Source organism: Aptenodytes forsteri, unplaced genomic scaffold, assembly GCF_000699145.1.
Source record: "Aptenodytes forsteri isolate BGI_AS27 unplaced genomic scaffold, ASM69914v1 Scaffold92, whole genome shotgun sequence".
NCBI lineage: Eukaryota > Metazoa > Chordata > Aves > Sphenisciformes > Spheniscidae > Aptenodytes > Aptenodytes forsteri.
This window is the reverse complement of record NW_008794581.1, coordinates 5,935,381-5,943,074: the sequence shown is the minus strand read 5'-3', so window position 1 is coordinate 5,943,074 and position 7,694 is coordinate 5,935,381.

Below are 7,694 nucleotides of genomic sequence, written 5' to 3'. Positions count from 1 at the left end.
TTTAGATTGGATGTAAGGAAAAATTTCTTTACTGAAAGAGTGGTTAAACATTGGAAGAGGCTGCCCAGGGAAGTGGTTGAGTCCCCATCCCTGGAGGTATTTAAAAGACGTGTAGATGAGGCACTTAGGGACATGGTTTAGTGGGCATGGTGGTGTTGGGTCGATGGTTGGACTCGATGATCTTAGAGGTCTTTTCCAACCTCTATGATTCTATGATTCTATATACAACTTAAGAATAGAAAGCAATGATTCATTGGAAGGTGTAGATAACTGGTAGCATGTTAGTCCTAGTTAAATGTTAATATGCCCTTCATAAGACATCTGATAAGTAGTCATGAGGACGAACCTGACCTCAGACCACAGTAACAAAAGTGCCCAGTCTTACTAAGTAAAGACTTGTTGTCCTGACTCCTTGGGAGGTACAATTATGGGTATCCAGATGGGGAGGGAGGAGGTCAAATCATTCCATGAATCCTTTATGAGAATTTCAGAGACTTGGAAATCCAAGTCATTTGTATTGGAGACATTTCCTAAACTGTTTGTCCTATTCCAGAAATGTGGTGACTTAGCAAGTAGCTGCACAGTCTCAAATTCGGGTTGGTCGTGCTTGCTTCCGTAACTCCATCTCTCTAAGCTAGGGTTGTTTGTTTCCTTTTATAAAGAGCAGTTGTACTTTCACATCGTATTCTTCAGTCACCAACATTTATCTCAGATTTGCAGAGTTAGAGATTCATTAGTGAAGTGGTTTACGTCTTAATGTTTTCCACTTTGAAAAGTTTCACAAAGCACTTCATAACAATGCCAGCATATTTCAGAAGAAAGCCTGTTCATAGCTGCTACAGTGGCTGGTCCCAAGCTGCCCAGCTGGAGACATGACAGTCTACAATCCCTCTGATTGTTCTAGGTAGAACCCTCAGTGAACTAAAATGTAATCACCAATGAATGGAGTTCATAGTGCTCACAATCAGCTGTTAATGACAACAGATGCTAAATTCAGCATGTGTCTGGGGCTGCCAAGCAAAAAGGCAGTACCTTGTTGCTGCTCTGGCTGAGATGCCAGAGTTCTTGCTGAAGATCTTGGTGGGCTGCCTGATTGTACCAGCTTACCCCTAGCTTGCTTTCTGGGTGCTGGTCTTTCAGTACGAGGGTGTCATAGCTGAACTTCCCATGGGATTTTCTGTGCAGACAAGGTGGTTTCAGGATTGGCAGCAAAGCTTCATGTCTGAAGTGCCCTCACTTTTATAAGCATACATCATCCAGTTGATTTGAGAGGCAGTAGAAAGCAGAATATATATAGGAATGTGGTGTGTTGGCCCAGGCTAACAACCAAACTCCTGCCCAGCTGCTCACTTACTCCCCACCGTTCCACCTCAGCAGGCAAGAATAAGGAGGAACAGGAACAAGAAAGCTTGTCAAGATAAAGACGGATTGCTTACCAGTTACCATTGCAGGCAAAACGGACTTGACTTGGGGAAAATTAACTTTATTGCCAGTTAATGTATATACATCTTTAATTACTGATTCATATATTGGGAGCAAAAAAGACAAACATTGAAACAGAGGGAAAACATCTCTTTTCCCCCTTTTTCCAAACTCAACTTTATGCCAGGGACTTCTCCTCCCTGCCTTGTTATCGCTTGCAGGTTACGCTCACTCCCTTTACAGTGGCAGTGAGAGGTGTGGGCCAGACTGGGGAGGGGTGTGTGTTGTGGTCAGTATGTAGGGGTGTCACTCTGCTCCCTTCCTTCTGCCACCTTTGCTGTGGCCCAGGTCCGCCACAGGCTGCAGAGGCTGTCTGCTCTGGTGTGGGTCCTCCGTGGGCTGCAGGAAACACCTGCTCTGCCATGGAGCCTCTCCTGCTCTGGTCCTGGTGGTCCTTCTGCTGCTTCTTGCTCCTTTTTGTTTCCTTTTCCTGTCTGGCATTTTTGCCCCTACTTAAACACATTTTCCCTGAGGCACCACCGTCTTGGCTGAGGGGCTTGGCTGTGCCCTGCAGTGGGCCCACTGGGGCTGGCTGGAACTGGCTGTGTCTGGCACTGGGCAGCCCATGCCTCTCCTCGCCCCTGCAGCCCCTCAGTACCTAAACCTTGCCACTGCAGAGTACACCCAGCCTGGGATGGCATATGGTAGGGCAGAAACCACATTGTTTTAAGGTAAGAAAGCTGGGACGTAACGGCCCCATTGTCTTTTGAGGGCCAGCTCAGCAAGGAGGTTTGCTTAGCAGAGGCTCAAGAGTTTGCAAATCTGATAATTAGCACAATTTGTCTTCGAAGAGACTATTTTGGCTCTTGGAAGTTTTGTATATATCACCTGTGTGGTGGTGTGCTTCCTACCCTTTAATTTGAAAAAGTGTGGTGCTGTTGGGCGTATCAGCTTTGAAAGGTGCTGGCTCCAGAAATAACGTGAGTCTTTTCAAAGCCGAACGTAGTGTGTTTGGAAAGAGAGGAATATCTGTACAATAAGCTGTTCTCAGCTACGTAACCTTTTTCTTTTTTTTGATCTTTGTTAAAAAGTACGTTTGTGAGAAACTAGCTTCCAATGCAGCTGGTTGTTACTACAAACTGCTGTGGCTCTCCCCGCATTGCAGCTGTTAGGAGTAAGTCATGCTGGTTGTGGTCATCATCAGGAGTCTCTGCTCGCTGTGGTCTTGGGAGGGAAAATTAAGAGGAAATGGCATCTTGTAGTCCTGCTATTAAAGCCATGTGGGACTTTCAGTAATTCCCTTAGTCTGTTTGTACAAATGGCTTTAATTATGTTTCTCTGCCTTTGTAATTGTAGTAGAAGGTTTGGGAAGCTTGAATTACCATAGGATGAAAACATTTAAAAAATTTCTGTAGTAAACCTCCAAAGACAGCACTCTGGGGATAAAGCATCCTTTCTTTCCCAGCATTTTAACAGATTGCAATTACAGCTGATGTTACAGTGTTGCAATACTGTGAAGGAAGATGTGACGGGAAGGAAGTATTGCATAGTTTTCTACTCTGAAATGGATAATGGCTTTGTGATCTTCTTAGGAAAACAGCTGATTCTTTTCTTGAGGAATAAATCCTCTCTAGAACAGAGATTAAGAAGATTCACAAATAATTACACTTAGCCATTAAAACCTTTCTGCATATATTAAATGTGGGCAGTTGCTCACTGCATGGCATAGCAATTGGCACACTTAGGCCTTCTGTTAGGTTTGGACAGTTTGTAGGTCTGCCACTAAAACTATGTCAAATTAAGGTGATACAGTTGTTGCATGTTCTTATTACTTATTCAGTGATAAGGTAGTCATAAGCTTGGCCAATGTATTGCATTGAAACTAAGGCTATGGTCATAAATCAGTAATTTAAGAGCATGGTTTTGAGGGTGCTGCTGTTGTGGTATTTTTGTTATCCTAAAATGAAATTTGAGAAGGACATAATTAATTTTTCACCCCTTAATGCAGCCTTGCATGAAGTTGATGCTAGTAGATTTCTGGTGACAAGTTACATACTGAAAAATAGAGTTGTGTACACTCAGAAATTGATAACAGAATCTGACTATTTTCACTGGATTTTCCCCATGCACACGCTAAATCAGTAGGGAATAGAAGGACACTCATGGCTTTTATTTGTGTGGTGTTCTGCAATGGTTTAAGTCAATGAAAGTCAGTACCCCTGTTTACATTTAGGGGAATGAGGTGGTTCAGGTCATTGGCCCAGGGAAAAAATCAACCTAACAAGTGATGTAGGACCGAGTTAGCTTATACAGGGTCTTGTGGGCACAAGTACTGGCATAAGAGGCAAGTCAGGAATGTCAAGGAGGTAAAGGAGGGACTGGGGCAGTGCCAGCTTTTATTGGCTTGCATTGCTGTGGAATTGTACCTTTTATAAACTGATAACAATGCATCTTCATATGCAGAAGAAAGTTTTATCCTGCTGCTGACAGGAAAGAAAATATTCTTTCAATGATAGTTTCCATTATATGGTACAGCTACACAACTACATGTATTTGGTGGTCTTGTAAAGAATGTCTCTCAGTTTGCAATGTACTTTAAAACTATGCTACTCATCTCCTATGACATTAACCTGCCAAATCTGAAGTCATAGCAATTTTAATGTTACTGTGCAAGAAAGCTGTAGGTTCTGAAGCAGTTAGAATTTCCAAATGTGAATACAAACTATTAATTTTATTTGCTGTTGTGTATATCAGGAAAACCTTTTTTCAAAGATGTGCCACTGTCCTTTCAGTAGTTAGAAATAGAAGATAAATAACATTTAAGAACTATGTTTCTATACAAAGGATTAAAACAGTGAAATAAAAATGAAATACGAAGTTACAGATTGCTTTTATGTTAATCCTTTTTCTAGCTACAAAACCTGTCCACAAAAAATGTGGCATGGCTAACTTTGAACTTCTGTAAAAATAAATTTAAGTCTCAATTAATCAGGTGGTCTTTTGCAGGCTATATTAACATTAGCATTAAAGTTGACTTGAGAATGTAAACAAAAAAGACTCAGAGTCTTTGGTTTAGAAACCAAAGATGTAATGTTTTTCTGCTTCCTTTCGCAATTACATTACGATTACACGTTTATAGGAAAATAAAGCTGTGGCTTTGGTATTTGAATTAGTCAATACTTTGCATCAGGTGTGGGGAAAGTGCCTGGTTTTCAGGAGAATGGCTCACTGAGGTCTGACTGAAGCCTTTGTAGCAGGATAGGAAGTAATGCTATAAGGACTGGGGAACCTGTGTGGCTTGGAGAGCCATAGGCAGAGTGGGAATAGATGGAAAGGGCAGAGTTAAGAAGAGAGTTAGGTTTGATCTTGCTTTGGCTAGACATCTGTGAGGCAAGGTAGCAAATTTATCAGAGTAGCTCAGGCAATGCTACCTTCTCAACATGTGTCACTGCCACATGCATCTTGACTTCTTCCTTGCCAACAGCAATGAGCAACGGCTTTTCAGGATGCTAGTGAAATGGTTAATGTGTACACGGCCAGTTTGCTTCTCCTGGTCATTACTATTTTGCCTGTTCATATAGATCTCCCTGGTTCACTCATTTCTGCCTTCAGTTTATTGATGATTGGACTGGCAAGGATGTTTAGCCTAGAACTGCTTTCGGTACATAACTTTAAAATTATCAGAAATGGCTGAACAAGTGAGATGTAATTAGAAGTGTCTTGCCCCCTTTTTTTTTTTTTCCTTCCTTGAATGAGAATCTGACCAAGTTGTCCCTGAAATTTTGAAATGTTTTGGTTCTTTTCTTGTGCAACTCTAGCACTCGGGTATCTTTGATTTTACAAGTTTTGCATCCCAGTCAGATGGATCAAAAGAAGAATGTACATGCAGCTCAAAATGTGGCAGAGTTTTTAAGAGCTTCTTCAAGTTACAGTTCCGAATGCTTGAGGATTTCCTGTGTGTGTGGATGATTTTCAGAGTATGCTACCTTCTCATGTTTTAGTAGTTGTTTGTGTGTGTGTGTGTGTGCACTTTTCTTAAGATACCACTGGATCTTCAACTATTTTGTGGTTAAAACCAACACTGTCACTTCTTGAAGTAAAATTCTGTACGTGTTTTCCATCAAACCTGCTTTCATCAAGACTGCATGATTAAATGCTGCAAGGTTAATTTGCAGACTGGCCAGTGAAAATGCATCTCATTTTTCCACTTCACTACACAATTCTCTGTTTTGTGCCAGTGTTAATTTATACAGACTCACTGTAATTATACAGTGATAAGTAACTTTATAGGATGTGGTCATACATAAGACAGAAGAGAAATGCTTTTCAAAACTGAGCTACTGTAAGGTAACGAATGTGTGATGAGGGTCAGATTTTTAGCAGTAGTTCTGCAGTGTCCTGTCTCATCCTGCCAACAGGAACAGCACAAATGCCTCCCTGCAAGAAGGGGTAGCATGTGGGATCAACCAGCCCCTGGAGCAGTCATCTGTGAATCACCAGCCAGAAGAACACTGGTAGAGAGGAGTGGGCAATGAAAACAGTGAGTCTTCCTTTTGAAGGCACTTTCTTCCCCTGTGTTTCAGGAACAGCAGCTTCACTCTCCTCCCACCCTCAGGACAGAAGAGTTTGTCCTTCTAGAGCATTCATGTACAAACTGGATAAAAGTGTCTGAAAGTGTGGATGTGAAAACACATTTTTGGCATGATTTCTATTATACTGTAAAGGTTTCCTGTCTCCTATGGCAAATGACTTTTGGGAAATCACATCACCTTTTTTGTAAGATGTTTTTCCCTTTACTATTGAATCATTACAAATGGTAGTAGCTGGAACAGTTACTGCCACTTTCATTAAGTGCCCTCTGCATCCTGGAATCTAAGTGCTACAGCCCAGTCTATACCAAAACATTTAAGACTATGGGGGCTTTAATTTAAGCATGTAAGTAGTCCTGAGGCAGTCAGAAGGATGACGCAAGGTTTTTAAGTTAAGCACTTAACTATTTTGTTAGGTCTGGTGCAACTTTTCATCACTTTGAAAGATTGAGCAGCCATCTTTCAGTAAGTCAGTTAAAAAAAAAAATCTATTAATCTGTCAACACAGGCAACTATTAGACCAAGTCCACAATACAGGTCCAAATAATTAAAAAAAAAAAAAATCTAGTCCTGCCCTTTCTTTCATGCTCAGTAAAGAAAAAAAATCTGGTATGTTGAGAATTTAAGTTACAGTTTGGGTCTGTTTCTGTTGAATCACATTTCTTTTTTAGGTGTTGCCTAGTAGTAAAATAAATGGAAGTTTTCAAAATAATGGTATTGCAATACCTCTGAACAGCAGAGGAAATTTAGAAACATCAAAGCAGTTCACAGTGCAGCCTTGTACTGAGGTCATGGATGATGGGGAGATGGCAACATCATTCAAAAAATAAAAAGGGAATCAACAGGCTACCTGGCTGAATCTGATGATTAGTTGAGGAAGGTGAAGGCTAATGAGTGCTCTGAAGTTTGGAGTGGGTGCTGAGCTTGTGTCTTCAAATGGCTGCTATGAGGGGAAAAAGGCATTCAAAAACAAGCTGGACAAGTCATGGCAGTTAGGAATGAGTCGATGAAGTGGGTGTCAGCCCACCAACAGCTTGGCCTGAGAGACACGGGGCTTGTGCTTGGGGGATTTTGCTCTCAGCCAGCCTGCTCATTTACAGATTGGGGTCAACAGGGAGGTGTCAGATTGCGGGGGGGAGAGAAAAGCTTAAATTGTCAATGCTGACAGGTAACTACCACAAGTAATTGTGGGTGCCTGTGCAGGGTGAGGGTCTGAAACTGAACTTTTGAACTCTCGAGTACAAACCTGCTGCTTGCTAGCTTCAGCTGTGGGGGCTGCTTGTGACTTCCTGTAACACCTGAACTAAACAAAAGAGGCATTTCCTGAATCCTCCCATTAATGAATAGGCATGAGCCAGTGAGTAGGCTGATCATGCTTTGTGCTTTTGTATGTAGACTGTCACATGGGAAAGGCAGAGGCCTGGGGAGCCGAAAGAAGGTGAACATCCTGCAGGGAGAAAGATCTCGGAAGTGGGGAGAGATCCTGGAGATGGGAGAGAGATAGGGAGACAAACGCTGGGGGAGCCTCGGGACTTGGCTGGTAATGCTTGGGGCCAGTAACAGTGAGCAGCTGTGGAGCAGGGAGCCAGCACAACCTTCTCAGATCAGTGGCCCTCTCCCTGATGGGAAGGTGTGGTGGGCCTGAGTGAGTGAGTGAGATAACTGATTAGGTAGACAGCTCAA